This window comes from Balaenoptera physalus (assembly GCF_965194825.1).
Source record: "Balaenoptera physalus genome assembly, chromosome: 12".
In the NCBI taxonomy this organism is placed as follows: domain Eukaryota; kingdom Metazoa; phylum Chordata; class Mammalia; order Artiodactyla; family Balaenopteridae; genus Balaenoptera; species Balaenoptera physalus.
In genome coordinates, this window is record NC_138897.1 from 52640490 (window position 1) to 52665857 (window position 25368).

A 25368-nucleotide genomic window follows, 5' to 3' on the forward strand; every position below is an offset into this window, starting at 1 on the left:
TGGGGAGGGGGTGGGGTGAGATGTGACAGGGTAAGAGAGTGTCATGGACATATATACACTACCAAATGTAAAATAGATAACTAGTGGGAAGCAGCCACATAGCACAGGAAGATCAGCTCAGTACTTTGTGACCACCTAGAGGGATGGGATGGGGAGTGTGGGAGGGAGGGAGATGCAAGAGGGAAGAGAAATGGGAACATATTGTATATGTATAACTGATTCACTTTGTTATAAAGCAGAAGCTAACACACCATTGTAAGGCAATTATACTTCAATAAAGATGTTAAAAAAAAAAAAAGTGTAATTAATGGACCCAGAAGGAGCTGACCCAAAGGAAGCACCTTTTCAATTTACTGAGAGGTCTCGTTAGGTCAACTGCAGCCCTGACCTCAAGCTCACTTCAAATTCAATACATTCAAATAAGCTGTCCATCCTGTGCCTCTCTCTTTTTAATAATACAATCATCATCCTCAGCTTGTTTGTTCAAGATCAGGGTATTAGTTTTGACTCTACCATCTTCTTTAAGGCCTCCATCAATCACCAGTTTTGGCGCTCTTCCTGAAATGATGTGGGATTTAAATAAATATAGAAATGTTGTATACAATTGAGTGCCAGGGACTATTGTTTAGAAAAAAAAAAAAAAATATATATATATATATATATAAGACAAAGAGCAGGTTCTCAAAAAGCAAAGCATTTAGTTTGGGAGATAAAATATAAAAACATGGAGTGACAAATAACTGAAAAGGACAATAAATGGAAAGTGTTGAATAATAAGCACAGAAATAGTCATTACAATCCCCTTGTGTCCCTCACTCTAGCTCCTCTCCTTGTCCTGCCCTCCTACTTAGTAACCTGCAGCTCCATCGGCCTCCTTCACCTGTTGCCACCCAGTACAATAATTGATGTTTTCTAAATCTTGTGCAAAAAGTGAATATGGGCATTTTCAGATAACATTATTTTTAATAATGGAAAACATACAAGCTGAGTGAAAACAATGTGTGTAATATGCAAATGAATTTTTAGGACAAGCCCTTCCAAATATCTTGCTCACATACTTCAAAAAATAATTTTTAACAGGCATACAGCTCTCTCATCTTTTTAAGTTGCCATCTAAAACTTTTCTACATATCTTCAAGCAAAGGATATAATTTCCAGCAAATTGTAAGTGTTGACTTGTTTAAAAAAAACTGTTATCTAGCTCATTTAAATATATCCAGTGGAAAATTACCATATCAGTTTGATACCCTTCAATATCCATTTTAAAAGTACATGACCCAACTGTTTTTTACACCATTTTTTCTCCTTGAATTCAGATTTCTATTCCATTTCACTGTAAAAATTTAACTTTATGTGACATATTTTTATTCATGAAGTTTAATGCTGGTAACCCATCCATATATTTCTATTTTCCAGGACAACTAAGATTCTAAATATTTTAATTAAATTAATATTTTGATAATTAGTATATAATTTATCAAACCAACATAAATACATCTGATATTTTGATCAATAATTATTAAGCATACAATGTAAAATATTACCAGAAATGAAAGAGATGAAACTTTTTAAAAATTATTTCAGTATCTGTGAATACTTATTAATTATTGTTAGAATAAGACACAGTTCTATATCAATTCTATTCTTTTTACTCATTTGTGGAAGTAAGTATTAGGCAGCCTTGTTCAAATAAATTAGTAGTTGGGAATAAAAATCCTTCTTTTTTCCTGTAGTAACATCACTCAATTATTTAAACTTCCTCCAAGTTTCATGTAAAAAACACACCTAATCAAAATCAAAATTAATAATCAATCAAGTGTCAACCTGGGTAGGTTCTTTACATCTTGTTGAAGAAATGCATTGGAAATCACTTGTCCTGTAAAGGATTTCTTACCAGGTCCTTCATTAGTGGCTCTCACTTTCTTAACATCAACAACAATATTTCAGATTGTCTCCTTGTTTGACATGCAGGATGTTTTTTCACCCCAGAGCAGTACACCAGAATGAGATTCTGGACTGGTAAGAGGAAACCTGTTTTGTTTAAAAGTAGGAGAAGGGTCATGGTGAAAACCTGCATGGCATCTCAACCACAGATCAATTTTCAGAAAAATAAAAATGAAAGTTGAGAATTTAGAAATTAATTTCCTTAGAACCATGCCCTTGAAAGGTGTCCATGGAACCTCAAGGATACTAATATCCCATTTTGAAGACTGCTACCCAACCTACATCTTTCCCATCAGATCAGGTGGCCCAAACAGTTCTTCTAAAATAAGATATCACCAGGCCACTCTAGCGCTCAGTAATTTCCAATGCTCCTCCAATGCATAAGATATAAACACATAGACCCATGAATCAGTCTAACTGTGACCCTTGGCCTTTCTTAATCTGTCGTTCATCTTGACCTCCTTCCTGGGAATCGAAAGCAGTCTCTGCTCTAGTCACATGCCATTCCTCCCCATTGTAAGTGCATAGTTGCTCACTTTCAGATCAAGTCTTTGCTCCTGTGACTTCCTTAGCTTGGAAGTTCTTCCCAGTCCTCATCCTCTAGCATCCTTTCTATCTACTTGTGGTCATCTTCTCAGATACCTTCCTTCAGGAAATTGTCCCTTCCCACTGCAGACTCAACTGATCAATGAATTCTGGTGAACTTATATACAAAACTTGGCTATCAATGTGGGGACCACTTCTTTTGAAGAGAGGAAGATTAACAAAAATCAGTTGTATTACTTAAACAGATGATCTTTTATTGTTTGCTACTCTTTCATATCTATTAATTTTACATTTCCAATCAGGTGGTAATTGGACAGTGCTTTTAGAAGTGTTATGTATCTCTCACACTAACAAACTAGATGCACAAAAATGGAAGCAAAAAAGGGTTTGATCCCACCCAAACTCAACCAACAAACATAAAATAGCCTTTTCTTCTGAATCTTTTTGGGTCTTTTACGTCTTTCCAAAAGTTCTTCAGGCATCAAATAACCAATTAAATTTTCCAAAAGAGCTGTAGCAAGTGAACTAGTGAAGTACTTATTCACTACAAGTTTTAGTGAATGGGTACAAAGACAATTTCAACAAGATAAGTTATCATTTAGCTGCTGATACCCCACTGGACAGTAGAAGCACCTACATATCAGTGATTTGAAACTGTAGAATTCTACCAGAAGAAAGTATCCTAAGAAAATGGATTTGTGGGCTGTGAAATGCATTTTCCCCATACAGAGCCAGAGTTTACTCATCACAATAACACCTTGGGTCACTAGTCTTGGTTTAAAAAAAAAAAGCTTCCTTGTTTCCTACATGCTGTTACCAAATGGACTGGAAAATGACAAGACAGAGATTGAATTTAAAATATTGAAACCTAACTAAAACCTCAGTACTAAACATTATGAACCTTGGGTTTGTTTTATTTGTCACAGCCAACTAACGCCCTCATCTGAAATGAATTGACTGTCTAAGAAAAGGCCATGTGGAGTTTCTTTGTAAAACATAAGTAAAGTTATAGCCCTCATGTCTAACTAATAATGGGTATTTCCCCCACTCTAGAAGCCTGCAAGCACTTACTCATAGTTTGAATTCTAACTACAGTTTTCATATGTACTACTAATTTGATGATGACTTGTTCTATATTATTTTTATATTTAAATATTTCAATTATATATTTTTATAGTTTTATAATTTCCAAGGAAATTATAGAGATTTTATTTAAAAAAGAATTTTTTACTCAAGTTTAGCCCAGAGATAGCCACATACTCTGTGATAAATCAGTATTTCCTAAGGAATCACAGGTAAGATACAGCATGTTACTAAGTATTCTAACAAGATATCTTTCTTACCTTAATTTACAAAAATTAGAATTTCTTTAAAAGAGGGCTCTATGAAATTATTTGAGCACTGGGGGGCTATATGCGTGAACTTCTCACAAAGGGTGAAACCGAGGATGTGTTTGTAGAAAAATGTAGACCCTAAGTATAACTTTATTATTGAAATTAGATGCTGCTGTACAATGTACAAGAAAAAGGCAAAGGGCGAAAAATGATTGAGATCCTGGAGCACAATCTCGGATTTATTCCTTATGAATCATAGTTTTGGTGAAGTGGAGAACAGAAAATTAACCCAGAAAGATAGGTTAGGTTGCTCCCGTGTGCTTCTGTCTAAGTACGTCTTATAATTCTCTGATTATTTAGCCGTTTTCTTTACTCCTCTGTAAGTTCTTGAGTGCAGGAGATTTTATCCCTGTGCCTAGCCTAGGGACTTGGATTTAGCAGACACTCCAAAGACAATTGTAAAGGTAGTGATCTCGGAAAGAAAAACAGCAGCGGAAGTTTCTGGACACTGAGTAGGGCAGGGAGTCTGAGTTTCTCTAAACAACACACTGCTGCAGCCTGCACAAAAGTATATTGCAGCCCATCCAGGGAAGACAGAATGGAGTTTACTAAAAGTACAATACGGTCAGGTCCAGTAGAACAATAAGAAAGAGGTAATTATACATGTTTTACTAGTTCCTAGTGAGTTGGATTAGGAGTTATAATGAAAACCCATGTAGGCATTCAGGGCCAGTTTCAAGAGCGTGTGGCCAGTGTGATTGCACAGGGCTCACCAGTTAAAGGAGCCCATACTTGGTTTAAGGCTCTGTTGTCACCAACTTGGAATGAATTTTTAATAATTCTCATAAAAGGGGCCCCCCATTTTCATTTTTCACTGACCTCACAGATTAGGTAGCCAGTCCTGTGTACATGATTTCCAGAATTATTTACAAGTTAACTCATTAGTGAATCTGTATACAAAGAGTACTCATGATGCCATTTAATTATTTCCAAGTAATACCTTAGTTTCTAAAGCTAGTTGTTCTTCCTCTACTCTCTCTTCTCTGTACTTGTCTCAGCCTAGGTCTCTCTGATATCAGAGCCTGCCACAAAGGTTTAAGTGCATGTGTTTTCTTTGAGGGTCTGGGGAATGAAGCTGGGAAGGACAGTAGACCCATATATGGATGTATAATCAAGTTCCCTACAGCACAGGTGCAGAATGCTCATCCCATGGGCCCTCCGGGGCGGGGGAGGGGGGCCGTGGACTGTCTCCCACAGGAGGAGAACTGTAACATGTATCTGTTGGCTCCCATCCCCCATGGTCAAGGACTGCCCCTGAGAAGTGTCCAGTCCCCCACAATTCAGTCCTTTCTGACTTGTATTTTTATTATCTCTTGAGATGTCTGATTGAACCCCTTAAAAGGAAGACTCCAATGTCAGACATAGTTCCTAACATATAGACATAAACAAAGAGGGTGTCAAAGTGCAATTCAGATTAGTCTGAGACCCTGCGTGCTTAGACCAAACCAGTAAGTGACAAGAGCTGCCGTGTTCCAGTGCACAGTGCCAGGCTTCTCGGGCAAACCATGCTTGCGGCATTTGACCATGGTCCTCATCTACGCAGCACTCCCCACCAGGTCAAAGACCTCCAGCCTCTGCCAGGAGGGCATCCATTCTTTGGAGTGAGTTGTGGGGACCGTGGAGGAGGTGCTTCGCCTTCACCTCAAGAGAAAGAGAGGAGCTTTAAGGGAACCACCTAAAGAGTGTGTTATGTGTATGTGTCCTCTGGAGTTTGGAAGGTCCTGAGGTGTGGCATCTGACACATGCCTGAGAATTACCAAACAGATGATGCATTGCCACAGTCACCTGCCAAAGAGGAGAGAATTAGAGCGCTAAACTAGGAGCAAACTGCACTTTCGCGGATGGCAAGACAAGGAGGTTCATTAAGTTTTTTTCCCAAGAGCCAATAGAATTTTAGAGGGCCTTTGACACCCCGGAAAGGAAAGGAGGTAGATGAAGGTAGGGTGTGATAAATGGCAAACCAGAAGACAAGTATAAGCCACGTTTTGGAGACTTTCAATTAAAGCTACTCATCAAAGAAATCTTGGGAAACACACAAAGGCAAAAGAAGCCCAAGGCATGAGTATGTGATTCCTCTGCTATCCTCTACCCACAACTCTCCTTTGGGGGCCACCAGGAACTAAGGCAAGCAAACATTAACATTACAGGTTTCCAGGCCGAAATAGTATTAAACTGAGGCAAGAGAGAAAATCATATTAGCTTTCAGAGTTTTAATTATGACATTGAACCAAGCACATTGATCTCTAGGATGTTGTTCTTGGTTCAAAAGATAATCAGAGGCTTTTTTGTTGTTGTTGTTGTTTTAATCTCAGCATGATGAGAAGATCTGTGTGACCTCCCTGACATTTCATTCATGGAGCAGGAAATCTCTAGTCTACAGATGGGGTTGGATTGGGCCATGGGGAAAATGTCTTCTGCTGTCTCTATATTGAGTCCAACAAATTCAATATATTTGTTAGAACTCTTCAATACTCGTTAGATGACTACATGCATGAATAAATTAATTAAGTCCTTGTTGAAGACTTCTTGTACTGTCATTGAAGTCAGATTCTAATAAAACTCAGTCAGAAATTCCTACAAAATAGACACCTTCACTGGAAGGGTTATAAACCAGGTAGCCATGAAGACATCATGCCTTCACAAAGCCAAAATTAAATGCATATACTTCACTGATTAAGAGGGGGTGTATTTCAAAGTGTGGAATACAGGAAACACAGGCAAATTATGCAATTATTCTGCCTTTTACTACAAAGCCCTTTGATGTAAAAAGATCTCAATAAGAACTGGTATAGGGAGAGGTGAAATGAGCGGAGGAAGCTTTATTAAGTCTATTTTTGTGTGTGTGAGAAAAAAGTGTTTAGACTGAGTAAGATTAATCAGAAAACAAAGGTGGAAATACTGAGTGGTTGAAATAAAAGATAAAATAAAAAAGGAAGGGAAAATAAATTTGGAGAGGAAAGTAGTATGCAAATTATCTTTCCATATTTTATCCCATAATTTTGTTCCAGACTTGACTAAACCTTACCTCTTCCTTTGCCATATTCCCTGGAACCCATTTCATTTCTTAACTCCAAAAGAGTCTGTCATCCATTCTCTCAATGTATCATTTTATTCTCTGTGCTACTGACTAATTAATATTCATTCAAACATCTGTTACAGAATTTATCATGTAAACAGAACAAAATTATTTATATATAAGTATTCCTTGCTTTTCCTCTCCCTTTCCCTCTTGTTCTTCTCCCTTTCTAAAGAAAAAAAGATAACCTTCTGATTAGTTGTTCGATTATCCTTTTATAGTGCAGAATTTAAGTGACAGGTTGAATTTCTTGAGGGAGGCTGTCAAGAGTTTAGGAGCTGATTGTATTTCTTTGTGGTCCTTGCTCAGTTGGGAACATCAAATAAGGCTTCTGAGAAGGAAACAGTAGTAGAATTATCTAGTGGAAGAAAAGATGATGTGAATAGAAGATATCAGTATGGCTGAGTAGGTGAGAGAGAGGAAGGGAATCTGGGGACTTGCCAAGGGGAGCAGCGCTGGGTGTCAGCAAGGAGAGAGTTGGGTTTTGATGGGAGTCTGAGAGCGAGGGACAAAGGGAAAGGCTTTGGAGCAACCGTGTGATTCAGAGGCCAAAGAACAGGAAAAATGATGAAAGGGAGTCTTAAGAAATGTTGCTGTGGGTTATAAAGCTACTTCTATTAATATTCTTTAAAGTGTGAAAGTTGTGGAAAACACAGTCATTTTCTTTTTTATTATTATTATTTTTAAAAATTTTTATTAGACTATAGTTGATTTACAATGTTGTGTTAGTTTCTGGTGTACAGCAAAGTGAATCAGTTATACATATACATGTATCCACTCTTTTTTAGGTTCTTTTCCCATACAGGCCATTACAGAGTATTGAGTAGAGTTCCCTGTGTTATATAGCAGGTTCCAATTAGTTATCTATTTTATGCATAGTAGTGTGTATATGTCAATCCCAATCTCCCAGTTTATCCCTCCCCACCCTTATCTCCTGGTAACCATAACATTTTCTTATATAAAAGTCATTACTATCCCTCTTTTTCCTGATTTAAAAAAAAAAAGTTTAGATAGCAGGTTAAGGGTGATCTTTATCTGAAAGAGTATCTACACCAGTCCCAAGGCACAAATCATGACCTGGTCAGCAGTCTCTGCACGAGCATTGTTCTTGGCCTGTGATTGCTTTAAACTTGATAATGTGTCCTGGGCCTGACAAATAGATGTAATGGGAAGTCTGACCAAGAGAGAAGGGCCTCTACTCTACAAAAGCAAAATTATTAAAGATAAAGCTCTTTTCCCCTTTCTCCTTCTTTCATTCCTTCTGCCTTGAAGCAGAATTGGTGGCTGAGGCTGGAGCAGCCATCTGGGACCATGAAGGTAAAAACCAAGAAAATCAAAAACCTTAGGGACTTAAGCACTGACTTATTATTAACTATTGATACTAGTTATTGAGCCACTGACCTAATGCCATTGACCACTGCTTTAGAATGTTTCTGTAGTGTGAGAAAATTCCTATTTGTTTAAACCACTGTAGTGGGTTTTCTGTTACTTGTCACTGAATGTATTCTTAGCTAATCAAGTAGAGATCTCTCTTGATTACTAGCATTATTTCTAGGAACGGATAAAGTAGCACTTCAAACCAGAACTGTCAGCAACCCTGGGATTAATTAGCTTTATTATCACAATACAAAATAATTATGTGCACATGTATACCTCTCAAGTTGGGAGAACCTCAAGAAGAAAGATTGTGTTCTGTTAATTTACCTATCTCTTATCACAAGTACAAGGTATACTATACTAAATGCTGGCTGAGCAAAGGGATACAAAGCAATAGAAAGAGGAACTATCAGTTTAGGTATAAATACAGGTTCTTCAAAGCCAACTCAGAAAAGCTTTCATTGATGAATACCTTTTCCCTTACCTTTAATCATTTGAACTATATGAATACTGAAATAAGTTAACTTTGAATTTTCTCAGTTCTAGGTTTCTAAGTTCATCTTCCCTACACATCAGCCCCACCCAACCCAGCCCCCATTTAGTGTTGCTTAGGTAATCACTCAACCCATAGGATAAATAAATGCAGCTTACATCATATTTTTTACATTCATTTTGTTTCCTTTGTGACAGGATGCTTGAATCAAAATACTGATTTACACATTCTGCATAGATTTACATATTATGTTCAAGCATCCTTAACTCTAATCTTGTAAAAGAAAAACCAATTAATTAGTGCAACCTACTGCAATTGTATTTAAACCCAATATTCACAGCATGACACACAGTGTATTTTTAAACCAATTAATTTAATCACATTCTAGCTCTAAAAAAGCAGACACATGAAGACAAAGAGCTAGTGACAGGCATGGAAAAAGAGATAGAACCAGAGGCGGCTGGAACCCCAATATGGATTCAAACTTAACATCAATATTAACATCAAATTTTAGATTAGAAGTCTAAAAGTCAGAAATATTTATTAGAATGTTTAAGAACCTAATGTCATCAGCAACTGTTCTCTTGTGATAATAAGAGATCTATTCTGGATTTTGAAAAGGGACAATTTACTCTCAGTACAGTTCTGCATAAGTTATATTGCCAGATATTATGTAAGAATTGGGTTCTCTCTCCAGACTACCACTGCAATCGCTGCTGTTACTGCAGTCCAAACAAATGCCTCTTTTTGCTGAACCATTACTCTTATGGTTACTATCACACAATTTAACACTTAATCATTCGAAAATATTTTATGTATGTTGTTTTCTCTTGTTAATTTGATTATAATCTCTACAAAGGCCAAGATGTGTTTCTGTAGGTGCCTCAGTCCCTGGCAATGACTTGAAGGATAGGTGTGCAATAACTTGAACCAGACAGCACTTACTGAGTTGTGAAGAATAAAACATTTAAGAGCCATTATAGCTTCACAGAGATCATTTAGTCTTATTTATAAGTGACCCAGAGCACTGATATGCTAAGGGACAGTTTTGAGGAAAGTCATACTGTAGAAGCAGACCCACACATTGGCCAGTGTTGGAACAAGCTGAAAAGAATAACTTCAGAGTTCAAGAAAGTAGAGGAAATGATGGAAAAAATGATGAAAGATGAAGGATTATGAGGAAGAATCAGAAGTTATAAAAAAAAGTAACAATGGGAATTCCATAACTTAAAAAATATCTAAAATTAAGAGCTCAGAATATAGGTTCAATAGCACTTTGAACACAGCAGGATACATTTTGAGTAAACTCAAAACAAATTAAAAAAATCAAAACTGAAGCACAGAGAGAAATTAATGATAATGGAAGAAAGCCTACAGGACATGTGGGCAGGGTAGAAAATATAATATTTATAAAATTAGAGTATAAGAAAGAATTGAGAAAGGAAAAGGGTAAAACAATTACTGTAGAAATAATAACCAAGCATTTTTAAAAATCATATAAAAGAAACATACAAAAATCACAAAGCTCAGCAAGCTCCTAGTAGGATAAATACAAAGAAAACACATGTAGGCTCATCTTGGTAAAACTGCTAAGCACTTAATTAAAAGAGTAAAATCTTTAAAGCAGACAATAATCTTCAAAGAACAGCAATAAGACTGACGGATTACTTTCAACAGTAATCAACTTCTCAACAATAAAAATGTCTCCAAAGAGAAGACAATGGAATGACATCTAAGTGTTGAATGAAAATAAATGCTAACCTATAACTCTGAACACACCAAAATATTCTTTAAACATTTAAGAAATATGGTTTACATCTTTCTGTTTAATGAGAGTATTTATTGCCAACAGACAACTAAACGTGGTGGCAGGGGGTTCTTCAAAAGAAAGATTTCCCTAGACCAAACAAAACAAAACCAGGAAAGAATGAAGCAGACCAGAAAGGGTAAATATGTGACTAAATTAAAAGAAATATGGACTATAAAAAACAATATCTGTAATGACTTACAGAATTAAATATATTTTTATGGGACATTATGTGTCAAAGTAATGCAAATGCTGTGAGGAGTTTAAATAGAATTAAAGAGCACCAATGTTTTAGAACTAGTGGGGAATGTTCAAAATAAAAATTGGAATTAGTTTATAATATTACAAGGATGCATATTGAAATCTCCAGAGTAGCCAGAAAAAAAGTACAAATAAAAGTTTTTAAATATCCATTTAACAAGTTATTAGAAGGAAAAAAGTAAAATAATAAAAACATTTTGAATGTTTTGATTACACAAAATGAGGTCAAGAAAGAAGAGGAACAGGATCATAAAAGAGATGAGCTAAAGAGTAAAGGAATAATAAGATGATAGACGGTCTTTATTACATTAAATGCATATGAGCTAAATAATGTTAAGCTTAATAATCAGAGATTAAGTGTTAGGCTGAATAGAAATGAACTATATGGTAGTTTGCAAGGTGCACTTTAAATATAACAACATAGAAAGACTAAAGTAAAAGAATTGAAGAAAATATACAACACCTCACAAAAGTGAACAAAAAAATTGTTTTAGCTGGTTTAGATAAACTAATATCAGACAAAGTAGGTAGGCCTGAAGGCAAGAAACGTTGTTAGAGATTAAGGTTAAAAGGATATTTCAAAATGATTAAAAGTCAGTCCAACAAGAAGATATCAGAATATTAAATTATATGTTCCCAATAAAGTATCTTCAAAATAAGCAAAGCAGGCATCATAGAATTAAAAGGAGAAATGGGTTAATCCGCCAAAGACATTAACATAATTTTCTCCATAACTAGTAGGAAAAAAATTAAAAGATTAGAAGAATATAACCAATCTAAACAACAAATTTAACAAAGTTGATCTAACTAGCACATATAAAATAGTGCACTCAACAGTAGCACTCCTATCTCTTCACGGGTATGTGGAATATTTACCAAAATTAACCACATGCTGACATAAAAAAAGCATCAACAAATATCAAAGGAGTCAAATCATCCTGAGTATACTTTCTGACCACAGTAGAAGTGAGCTAGGAATTCAATAACAAAAACAATTATAAAATCTCTAATTTCTAAAAATTAAAGTGCACACCTCTAATTAATCCACAAGTCAAAGCAGAAATCAGAAAAGAAATTAGAAAATATTTTGAACAGAATGATAATGAAGACACATCATATCAAAACTTGTGAGATGCAGCTAAAGCCACGTCCAAAGAGAAATTTATGCATTAGAAAAGAAAAAAGTCTAAAAATAAATGATTGAAGCTTTTATTTTAAGAAAGTAAAACCAAAAAAGTAAATTAAGAAAGTAAATTTTAGAAATATCAAAAATGCAAACACGAATTAATGAAAATTTTTAAAAGCATGCAATATAAAAAATCAACAAAGCCAAAAGTTGGTTTTTTGAAAATACTAATAAAATTGATGGAGTCATAGCAAGGCATGTCAAATTAAGGGTAGAGAAAACACAAATTACCAATATCAGGAATTAAAAAAGAGAAATCATTACAAATTCTGGAGTCTACAAGTTATATTGTAAGTAATTTTATACCAATAAAGATTGTAATTTGGATGAAATGAATAATTTTTTGAACATCAACAGATTAAAGAACAAAATATATTATGCATTTAATTGAATTCAACACCCCTTTCATGATTAAAACTGAGCAAAATAGAAATAGAGGAGACCTTCCTTAATCTGGTAAGTAGCTACCAAAACTCCTATAGAAACATCACATTTAGCAGTGAAATAATTCTTCCCCCATGAGATTGGGAGTGAATGAAGGATGTTCACTTAATTTAAGGATACTATTTAAATTCAACAACGTGCTGAAAGTACTTGCCAGTGAAATGAAATAAGAAAAAACTCATTAAAAGGGATTTGAACTGGAAAAGAAGAAAGAGAACTTTTATTGTTTGCAGAAGATATGATTATGTAGCTAGAAATCTAAAAAAATACACAGGCAGTCTATTAGAATTAATAACTGATTATTCCAATTCACTGAACATAAAATCAATATATACATTAGTTGTGTTTCTATGAACCAACAATGAAGAAATAGGAAATTGCATTTTAAAAATTGATATTGTTTATCATTGCACCAAAAATACCAAATACTCAAGTATAAATCAAATTTTTAAAATGTGCAAGACTGCTACACAGAAAACTAGAAAACATTATTAATGAAACTAAAGGCCTAAATATCTAGAGAGATAGAGCATATTTATGTAATAAAATACTCAATATTTCAGAAATGTAAGTATTCTCCAAATACTCTATAGATTTCATGCAATCTCAATCAAAATCCCAGCAGCTTTTGTTTTGGTTCTTATTGTTGTCATTTAATTTGTATGGAAATGCAGCAGGCCAGGAATAGCCAAGGCAAATTTTCAAAAAGAAACAAAATAAAAACTGAAAGATTTACAATGCCAAATATATTACACAATATAACGTGTTATTGGTACAAAGATAGACAAATGGAAAATTGGAAGAGATCAATCAAAAAACATAGCCTACATGTATATGAATGATTGATTTATGTATGACAAAGGTGGTATTGCAGTGCAGTGGGAGAAGGAAAGGTTTTTCATTAAGTGGGTCAGTTGGATATGCATATTTTAAGTGCTTTGACCCCTAATTAACATTACAGCAATTTCAGATGGATTAAAGATCTTAATGTGAAAAGTAAAATGTTTTAAGAAGGAAATATAGAAAAACAGTTCATGACATTAGCATAAGGAAAGAATTCTTAAATAAGACATAAAAGTCACTTAACAAAGATGCTAAAATGTATTAAATTAAGATTCAGAACTTGTATTTAACAAAAGACACACTTAAGGAAAAAAGGAGGCAAACTGTAAAGGAGAAGAAGATGTTTCTAACCCATATATTAAATAGAGGACTTATATCCAGAATATGAACTCCTAAAAACATTAAGAAAAAGACAACATATACGACAGGGGTAAAAAATGGACAAAGGAATTAAATGAAAACTTTATAAAAGAGGATATAAATGGTCAGTATGTATATTAAAGTTGTTTAACTTCATGATAGCCATTCTGACAGGTGTGAGGTGGTATCTAATTGTGGTTTTGATTTGTATTTCCCTGTAAATTTGTGATGTTGAGCATCTTTTCATGTGCCTATCGGCTATCTGTATGGTTTCTTTGAAAAAATATCTATTCAGGACCTCTGCCCATTTTTTAATTGGGTTGTTTTTTTGATATTGTGTTTTATGAGTTCTTTGTATATTTTGGATATTAACCCTTTATCAGATATATCCTTTGCAAATATCTTCTCTCATTCAGAAGCCTGTCCTTTCATTTCACTGATAGTTTCCTATCAGATTAAAATATTTTAAGTTCGATGTAGTCCAATTTGTTTATTTTTTTATTTTGTTTCCTTTGCCTGAGAAGACAGGCAATATATATTGTCTCACCAATAATAGGCAATACATATTGCCTGTCTCCTCAGGCAAGGGAAACAAAATAAAAAGACTGATTTCAAAGAGCATACTGCCTATGTATCTTCTAAAAGTGTTATGGTTTCAGGTCTTACATTCAAGTCTTACATTTTGAATTTGTTTTTGTATTTGGTGAGAGAAAGTAGTCCAGTTTGATTCTATTTTATGTAGCTGTCCAGTTTTTCCAACACCATTTATTAAAGAGGCAATCTTTTCCACATTGAATATTCTTGCTTCCTTTGACATAGTTTAATTGACCATATAAGTCTGAATTTATTTCTGGGCTCTCTATATGTCTGTTTTTGTGCCAGTATCATACTGTTTTGATTACTGTAGCTTTGTAATATAATCAAAAGACAACAAATAGGGCTTCCCTGGTGGTGTGGTGGTTAAGAATCCGCCTGCCAATGTAGGCAACACGGGTTCGAGCCCTGGTCCAGGAAGATCCCACATGCCGTGGAGCAACTAAGCCCATGTGCCACAGCTACTGATCCTGAGCTCTAGGGCTCGTGAGCCACAACTACTGAGCCTGCGTGCCACAACTACTGAAGCCTGCATACCTAGAGCCTGTGCTCCACAACAAGAGAAGCCACCGCAATGAGAAGCCTGCACACCGCAATGAAGAGTAGCCCCTGCTCTCCGCAACTAGAGAAAGCCCAAGCGCAGCAACAAAGACCCAACGCAGCCAAAAATTAATTAATTAATTAATTAATTAATTAATTTAAAAATATATATTCACTCCAATGTTTATTGCAGTATTATTTACAGTAGCCAAGATAATGGAAGCAACCTATGTGTTCATCAATATATGAATGGATAAAGAAGATGTGGTATGTAAATAAAATGGAGTATTATTCAGCCATTAAAAAATGAAATCTTGTCATTTGTGACAACATGGATAGATATAGAAGGTATTATGCTAAGTGAAATAAATCAGACGGAGAAAGACAAATACCATATGATCTCACTTATATGTAGAACCTAAAAAAACAGAATGAACAAAACAAAACAAAAACAGACTCATAGATACAGAGGATAAACAGGGGTTTGTCATGGGGTGGGGAGGGGTGGGCAAAATAGGCAAAGGAGATTAAGAAATGCAAACCTCCAGTTATAAAATAAGCCACAGAGAGGTAATATATAGCACAAGGAATATGGTCAATAATATTGTAATAACTTTGTATAGGGACAGGTGGTTACTAGCCTTATCGTGGTGATCATTTCATAATAAACGCAAATGTCAAATCACTATGTAGCACATCTGAAAAATAACATAATGTATGTCAAGTATATTTCAACGAAAACAATAAATAAAATTTTAAAAATATAAATACATAGATAGATAGTTGGTTAACTTCATTAGTCTTCAGGAAATGCAAATTAAAACCACAATATGACACCAGTACACCCCACCAGAATAACTAAAAATTTTTTAACACTGTCCAGGGTTGGCAAGAATTCAGAGAAACCAGAAATTGCATACACTCACACAGGAGGGCAAATTGACATACTGAGTTTAGAAAACTGTTTGGTCATATCTACTAAGCATATAGCTACTTTACAATTCAGCAATTTCACTTCTAGAAAATACCCTGGAGAAACGCATACATTCACTCTCCAAAAAGGATGAGCATAAGAATATTCATTACAGCAATGCTTGCAATAGCCCCAAATGCTTATCAGCAAAACAGGCACAAATAAACGGTAGGACATTCCCAAGGTGGAGTATTACACAGTAATGAAAAGGTTGGAGGATGTCATCAAGAGGACATGACTGGTTGACCTGTGAGCTGGATCCAGGCAATCAGAGACTCCTCACCCCCTCCCCATCCTTGGAATGTACTTTCTACCCACCATTCCCACTCCAGGAGCTATTTCTAGGACATAGCCTTGGGAAAGTAAGGTGTTGTTGAGACCATCTGAATTGAATATGTATCTGAACCCAGTTAAGGTCTCTATATACATTTTTAAGATTCTGGCAGGTGGATGCAGATATATACTTACTTTGTAGCCACCAAGACAACCCTCCTATATAATTTCCCTTGCTTATTAAAGCTGACACCTAACCAATCTGGGGTGACCTGCTTCTTTTTTTAGTTCTCCTTACCCTCTGTGTATGGGGGTCAATTTCAGATTTCACCCAGGAAGCTTCTCAGGCTTTGAACCACAAAATAAATGTACTACAACTATATATAATAATGTGGGTGAATCTAACAAACGTAGCCTAAGCAAAAGAAGGCAGACACAAAAGAACGCATATTGTTTGATTCCATTTTTATCTAAGTCAAAAATGGGGGAATTAATCCCTGGTATTACCTTTGCTGAGCCGGTGACTAGGAGGAGACCTGAGGTTGGCTTCCGAAGCCTGAGTAATGTTCTCTTGGTCTGGATACTGGTCTGGATTCTGATGAAATGGATCTGTTCACCTTGTAAAATTCTTTTATGGATTTGTGTTTTTTCGTCATGTATGTTATACATAATAAAAAGTTCAAAAAATTAAGCATAACATATACATAGGCTAGTATCATGGGAAGACTACACGAATGATTATACTGTGGCAAATAATTGTGTGCAAGACACTCATAGAACTTTATATATTTATCATATAATTTAATTCACACAAAAATCAAGGGAGTTGGAATTATTAGTCCAATTTTCCCAGTGAGGCAATTAAGGATTAAAGAGTTTAAGAAACTTGTCAAAGAGCACAGTTAGTTAATGACGAGAGCTGTAATTCAGTCTATGATCTTCCTACCATGTAGTTCTTCCTCCTAAAAGTTACGGATTTTTAGACCTAATCCATGTTGTAATAATTCATAATAAGCTTAATTTGATGCTGTCGCAGATTGGGTTCCCTGGAAGATCAAAACCTGTGAAAGGAAAGGAAGGAAGCAGGATAGGACTGGGGGAAGAGAGTTCTTTCTCCCAATAAGACCTCAGCCAACCTGGCAGGGAGCCCATCACTGGGTCCCTCACTGAGCCAAAGTGGGTGAGCCTTTATACCACTCAGCTCCAGAAGCAGGCTGTCTTGAAGGATGGGATGTTGAGTAGGTGACTCTCCGTAGCTGAAAAGAGTGCACAGCTGGAGTCTGCCTGCCAACCACTCTCCACCATGGGCAGCAAGTCCTTCCTTGAAAAAGGAACTGGGCAGCACATCTCTAGTTCTACCACAAGGAGTTCGATGACCTTGGGCTTTTTTTTTTTTTTTTTTTGGGAATCTGGATTTTATTCTTTTTTTTTTTTAACATATGTTCCCATATCTCTTCCCTCTTGCATCTCCCTCCCTCCCACCCTCCCTATCCCACCCCTCTAGGTGGTCACAAAGCACCGAGCTGATCTCCCTGTGCTATGCGGCTGCTTCCCACTAGCTATCTATTTTACGTTTGGTAGTGTATATATGTCCACGCCACTCTCTCACTTTGTCACATCTTACCCTTCCCCCTCCCCATATCCTCAAGTCCATTCTCTAGTAGGTCTGTGTCCTTATTCCCATCTTACCACTAGGTTCTTCATGACCTTTTTTTTTTTTTTCCCTTAGATTCCATATATATGTGTTAGCATACTGTATTTGTTTTTCTCTTTCTGACTTACTTCACTCTGTATGACAGACTCTAACTCCATCCACCTCACTACAAATAACTCCATTTCATTTCTTTTTATGGCTGAGAAATATTCCATTGTATATATGTGCCACATCTTCTTTAACCATTCATCCGATGATAGACATTTAGGTTGCTTCCATGTCCTGGCTATTGTAAATAGAGCTGCAATGAACATTTTGGTACATGACTCTTTTTGAATTATGGTTTTCTCAGGGTATATGCCCAGTAGTGGGATTGCTGGGTCGTATGGTAGTTCTATTTTTAGTTTTCTAAGGAACCTCCATGACCTTGGGTTTTTTTTTTAACCCTCACAATGAACTTATAGGGTAGTCATGCATGTGTTCTCAAGGCCTTTGCACAAGCTATTACCTCTATCAGGAACCCTCTTCCCTCAGTGACCTGAGTAACTCTTTTACCTTCTTCAAGTCTTAGCTCAACCATCACCTTCTCAACCGGAACAATGTATGTGAAATCACAACCAACTCCCATCCTTTGCTCCACATCCTCTTTCCCTTATTGTACATTTGCTTCATTCCTTTGCATATATCATCTCCTAGCATATTACATTGTTTATTTTTTACATTATCTTGCTTATTATCGGGCACCTCCTCCTCCTAGAATATAAACTCCACAGTGACAGGAATCTTTGTTTTGTTTACTGATGTGTTCCTAGAATATTAGCTGACACATAGTAGGTCTCAATAAATATTTGTCACATTAAATTGAATAAAAGTTAATCCTTACCCTTGAACATACACCCACTAGTGAACTAGGATTAAGATCAACATCAAAAGAAAAGGAGGGGTTTCCCTGGTGGCGCAGTGGTTGAGAATCTGCCTGCCAATGCAGGGGACACGGATTCGAGCCCTGGTCTGGGAAGATCCCACATGCCGCGGAGCAACTGGGCCCGTGAGCCACAACTATTGAGCCTGCGCATCTGGAACCTGTGCTCCGCAACAAGAGAGGCCGCAATAGTGAGAGGCCCGCGCACCGCAATGAAGAGTGGCCCCCACTCGCCGCAACTAGAGAAAGCCCTCGCACAGAAACGAAGACCCAACACAGCTAAAAATAAATAAATAAATAAATAAATTTATTAAAAAAAAAAAAAAGGAAAAGGAAGTTACAGCTTCCAGCGTGAGGAATGAGGAGGCGGATGCCTGCCCTTTAGAAAGAGGAGGTGAGGTGTTAAATAATTGTGTTGTTAATTAGTGTTCCCTGCTCCATTTTCCCTAAGAGAGTCTTCACACTGTGTGTCACTGATGAGGGAAGTAGCAAGGACAATAAAAGACAGTCATTGCAGTAGGCACAATGTACAAGTTGCTAAAAATCTATTCCTGGACATTATTTTAGTTTAAGATAGAGCAATTCCTACCTACAAACGGAGCTAAGTAATAACAAACGTACAGAAATATTGGCATCATAGAAAAAGGTTAAAAATGCAATTGTCTATTCTAATAAAAACTATAATAGCTAACATGCGTTGAATGTTTATTATGTGTTAATTACAGTTGAAGTCCTTTTCATGAATTATCTTGTTTAGTATTCACATTTCTATAAACTAGGTCCTACCATTATTTCACTCCTATTTAAGCTACATTATCCTGGCATCATAATATAAAATTATTACTTTTATAGGTTAGAAAATCAAAGCCTAGAGAGATTAATCAAGGTCACATTTAGTCTATGGTGAGGCAGGAGTTGAACCCAGGCAATCTGATTGCCAAGCCCATAACCACCCTGCTTCATCCCCCCTACCTCCAATTGGACTTCACACGAATGCAAAGTCAACTTCTCTTGTGATAATCTACTGACATACTGGAGTGTGTCTGTTTCAGCATGGGGTGTTACCCTGACTCATCAGAGGGAAGTCAGGAGCCTTCGGGACATGTACTTCTGTGGCTGTGTTGTGACTTGCTCATACACGGGGGGTAACCCCGTGCGATGCTCCATCTGTCGACTCCCTATGGTCCTCCCCTGCCTACCTCTACCCTCATCAACCCACCCTTTAGAGGCGGTAGGAACCCAGGGAGTGTGATCACAGAGGGTGAGCCTACTTTGCCTTGAACACAGGCCAAGCTTCACAGGACGTGAGAAACCTCTGCTTTTGCTCAGCCCTCGCTTTCTGGTTCCTAGGTTTTTCTTCTAAGCAGCAATACTGAAAAGTCAAACTAGTAAAGCTACATTGGTTTTTTTTTTTTTTTTTCTTTTAGTAAAGCACTCAAAGGCATTTTTATTTATTATCGAAACTAGTAATTTGTTCTTTTTTTTTTTTTTAAACACACACACACTGTATTTTATTTTTACAAGAGATAAATAGACTGACACCAAGCATTGTACATGGATGACCACAACAAAAGCAACAATGATTGCAATTACCAAACATGAAACACACTAATACTATGTCATAATATTGACATTCAGTCCAGTAATCCTCCACTGTAACAGCTCCTTTACTTTGCAGTGAAAATTGATTTGTATGTTCTTTGCCTCTGAGTCCTTGTGGGATTTTTTTTTTTTTTAATTCAGACAGAAAGTCACAAAAATTATACTCATCATCATCATTTCACTCAGTCCCATGTAATTAATTTTTTTTTTCATCTTGATCTTTTATTAGCACTTTTATGAGTTCATCAGTTTTTCATTAGAGTTCTGAAAATGCTTATTCATTCAGTTCAGCAGTACAGTCAGTTACCAGAAACCTGTACTTGTCAGAGTCTTTTCCATGAATTTCTTGAAGATGAAACCCTTTTATAGGAACATATTTGCAAAAGCATCAGAGTACACCCAGAACTGTCTGTAAATGACAAAAGACTTAAAAATGCTAAAGGAACTTCTCTAAGTGGGAAACACAAGAGAAGAGGGGATTGCTACATTGGTTTTTACCTTCCCTGACTTGGCCAGTCTGCAGGATCCAGAAGTAAGCTTGAGATTAGAATCTTACATACATAAGTCAAATGCTTCCCTTCCTTGACCTCAGGGCTTCGTTTGTGGCACAAAATCCTCTCAAACTTTTCCCCAGACTTTCCTCAAAGGCAGAAATACTAGAGCCATTGAGGCCCAACTTCTAATTACTGGGACTTTTATTTGCATATATGTTTTTTCATTTGCATACCATTACAGTGAGGCAGGGTTTGTGTTGCACTGAGTGCAGCATTCCAGGTGCAGCAAAGGTGGGCGTGGAGCAAAGGAATTAAGTCACACCAGTTATATAAGATACATATGCAAATATTTAAGTCAAAGAATCTCCTATACCAGCCTTTTGAGGGTTTTGATGCATTTTTTTCTTAAACTATTCTTAACTATTCTTAAACTATAATTAACCAAAGGAAAGGTACTATTCTGATTTATGTACATTATTGTAATATATTTTCCACAACCCTATGAAGCTGGTCTTATTTTATCCTGCTTTATGGACGAGAAAACTAAAGCTTCAAGATGAGGTAATTAGCCCAATATTTCATAGCCAATAAATAGCAGAGCAAGAATTTTAACCAAAGAACTAACTCCAAGGCCTGTTCTGCCTTTAATTTTCTCCTCCCACATCCTCCACTCTTACAAGGTCATCATCCTAATTAACTGACACCATTTTGATGGGCTTCATTTCCACTATCACTAAATTTATGAAAGGTTGATATATATGTCTACCTATTGCTGATACATTTCAGCAAAAATTATTGAATGGCTTCTGTGTGCTGGGGTCAAGGCAAAGATAAATAAAACATGATCAAAGACCTGAGAGGCTCATAATTTAGCAGGAATAAGTTGAATCGTATTTTGTCATTTGCTGGAACACCCTGTTGTTATTTTTCAAAAAGTCTATTTGGAAATGTAAATAATGATTATAATAATTTGTCACAAAATACACAATGAAATGTGATTTGAAAAATCATCAGCCTGACAATTTTTCTCATTCTTTGATAGGTATACAACACGAATGCAATTATTCTGTCACCTCTAAAAGACGATGGCTTTAACAAATACACGTACTGCAGAGTGTGGCCATGTTACCTTCATCAATACTTTCCCAGAAACTATTCGATCAGCAGTTAATTCATCTATAAGCTAAAATCTGTAAGTGATATTTTATCTGGAATGCTTATGACCAACATGAGCTCACATGTCACATAGATGAAAATTCAAAACATCCCAAAATCCCAGAGAAAGGATGAGCAAGAAGTACTTAGCTGGCTCTGTTAGATTGTCTTTTTTGATTAGCTCTGTCAAAGTACTTCAGCCAGGTTTAATCATATGCTTCTCTTTGATTCCACTTCTCTTGGTACGCGGCACTTCACCTGGACATAATATTCCCTCTTAAATCACTTTGACGTACTCACTTTTGTAACGTTTTCCAAATACATCACTACCTCTATCTCTAGCAGCTATTATCTTACAATAATGGAAAACATGGTCTGCAGCACAAGCAATAATGCCCAGAGTTAGAGCCTCCGTGTAACTTAACAGTGTTCCTTCCTTGTTCTCAGTTCTGCTCTATCTCAAGGATTTCATTTGACATTGTGTTCAAAGTGAACTTTGAAAATTACATAACTTCTTTCAGGAAAACTTCTTCCCCTGTTTAATCCAGTGTTTCCTACTTTGGAATGTCAATTTTTCTCCCCAGGCTAGACCAGTGGTTTTCAAATTATGTGGAGTGGAATTCATTCTTTTTTCAAACACAATTGTTCAAAAGCACACAGCACATCATATAGGAAAAGGTGAACTGTTTCCTCAAGAAATTGAATTCTTTGTTTTTTGGAAGATTTATCACTGAAACCATAGGATCTATAGAGCAGTGTGATAATCACTCCCTTAGATATTTCTTGTGTAACTTGTGAAAAGCATCGCATTATATTTGTATTATGACTGCCCCTTCGATGCTAATATTCTTCAATTTGTGTATCTTCTATAACTTAGTAAACTTGGGATAACTGGAATCGTATGGAACTGGGCTCAAACTCTGATTCCACTGCTTGCTTATTGTGTGACCTTGAGCAATTCATTCAAACTCTCTGTGTCAGGGTTTTCTTATCTCTGAAGGGAAAAGAACAATCTTTGTGATACATGGTGATTTTGAGGACTAATGAGGTCAAGTTCATTGGATCTTTGGCATTCAGCAAAGCTCTCTGGAGGGACCTTGTCTTCTCAACTGCACTGTATTTACACTAATATATACACTAATAAATCATTCAGACCACAAAATGTAGTAAAGTATAACTATACTAGTGTCTTCACTATCGATTCGTTCTCAGAAATTGTTTGAAAGGCTATTGGCTCTCTGAGGCACATTTCCATTGAAGGTCACAATTTTTGTCACTAGTTAACTGCCTCCAACTTTCACAAAAATTTTATCTCACTTGACAAGAAATGTTTCACTTCTGTTGGTGGGAATGTAAATTGTACAGCCACTATGGAAAACAGTATGAAGTTTCTTCGAAAAATTAAAAATAGAGCTACAATATGATCCAGTAATACCACTTCTGGATATATATCTAAAGGAAATGAAAACCGGATACAGACTAAGTATCTATATTCCCATGTTTATTGTATCATTAGTCACAATAGCCAAGATATGAAAACAACCCAAGTGTCTGTCCACAGATGAACAGATAAAGATGTGCTATACGGGAATTCCCTGGTGGTCCAGTGGTTAGAACTCCAGGCTTTCGCTGCTGAGGGCCCAGGTTTGATCCCTGTTTGGGGAACTATAATCCCTCAAGCTGTGCAGTGCAGCCATAAATAAATAAATAAGCAAACAAATGGAATGTTTTTTTTAAAAGATGTGCTATATATATATATATATATTCAAATGGTGAAGTGGTTGAGTCCAGGAGGAAAGGAGTAGAGAGTAGAAGAAACAGTAATATAAAAACATAGCAAAAGATTTAGGTAAAAGAAATCCACAGTTCAAAGGTTCAGGGACAATAAGTGGTCAAAATCTGGACCCCAATCTGTTTAACAATTTGGAGCACCTGCAAGAATAATTGATTTTGAGTCAGAGACAGAGAGACAAAGTGACCTAAACATTTTTCATTGAATTTAAGCTATCTAGAAAATTGGTTATATTTGGGAACATTAGAATCCAGGCTCCATTAGCACTGCAGGGTTTTCTATTTTATTCACTACTGTATATTCAGCATGTAGAAGACGACCCAAATGATTGCATATACTATGCACTCAATGAATATTTATTGAATGAACACAAATTAATGAAAAAGGTAACAAGACCAAGTTATTTTTAGAAGCTGGAAATATTCATACTCCAATATGGATAAAATAAAATCCAATATTTAGTATGGAATAAATAAGATGACACTTTATCAAGATTCACATGCTTTAACAATATATTGATTGATTGATGGCCTGCAATATATCTATCTGCTATAATTTGGAAGTACAATAGTTCAAATGTGTCAAGAGAAAGTAAAAAGTAACTAGTAAGAGCGATCCTATTCTTTTCCCCTTGTGCTTCTTTCAGGTCCTAATGCATTACCTGCCTTTGGCTTTTGTTTCCTTCCATTATAAATAAAATGGTTTCCTTGGCTGCAAGCTAATATCTGATTAATTCTTGCCTTTGAATAGCAATGATAGTATTGACTCCAACCTAGGATAATGACTTTCCTTGTGGTTTTTTTTCTTCAATTTTCTTTATTAAGTTAAAAAAGAAGCCACCACTTTAGAATAAAAAAGCAGCAAGATATTAAATACAAAAGATATTGCAAATCTTTCACAGAATAACAAGCTGAACAGTATTTCTTGGAAATAACATGACAGAAAATCAGGGTTTTGTTAAAGACACTAGACTAAAATAGGTTAGAATAGATTTTTTTTTTAATTTCTTACTGAACAGCAAGTCTAACATTTTAAATAAAACTAACATTAAAATTATAAACATTTGTTGAATCTTATATGATAATTTGTTAGTTTGTGTAACACGTCTATTTTCATAGCCAATTCCTATTTCTCTGAAGAGGGACAATCTAATAGACTATTCCTAGGGGTTGGGAATGGAGGGGAGAAGGAAGCACCGTATACTGAATACCTTAAGACTTTCTGTTATGGTTTTAGAAAGGAATGCTTTTCATTAAAACTTTCCCATATGAAATCAAGTAACTGGTGATACCTACCTGTATGCACACATAGAACTAATAACCCAAATACAGAACTAAGAGCTCAGAACTAAAACTTTGCATGCAAAGGCTGGGCCAGGTGTTTGCATTATTTGCTGCACTTGGGAACGGCCAACCCACCTCATGGTTGGGTCAGTTTCTGATGACCATGTACCATTGTTCTATCACCGGGGGTATTACCAGCTGTCATGTGAATAATTTCTGGGGGGAAAAAGTTATTCTTGAAAGTTAATTTTGGCTTTAAGAAAGAGAAATTAACAAGGAACTTAATTCAGATTGACTAGAGAATTCTAAAACATTCATTGTCCTTTGTAAGCCCCAAGTTACTGTCTCTTCTTTG

The 25368-nt window shown here is 36.0% G+C and overlaps 1 long non-coding RNA gene across 1 annotated transcript; it reads right to left on the reverse strand.

Moving 5' to 3' along the window:
* Positions 1-1948: 1948 nt before the first annotated feature.
* On the reverse strand, positions 1949-23697 carry LOC309639255. The gene is made up of 2 exons (XR_014251560.1): positions 18192-23697; positions 1949-17488 (listed from the first exon to the last, which is right to left on the reverse strand). It is a non-coding gene; the product is annotated as an uncharacterized lncRNA (long non-coding RNA).
* Positions 23698-25368: the final 1671 nt, after the last annotated feature.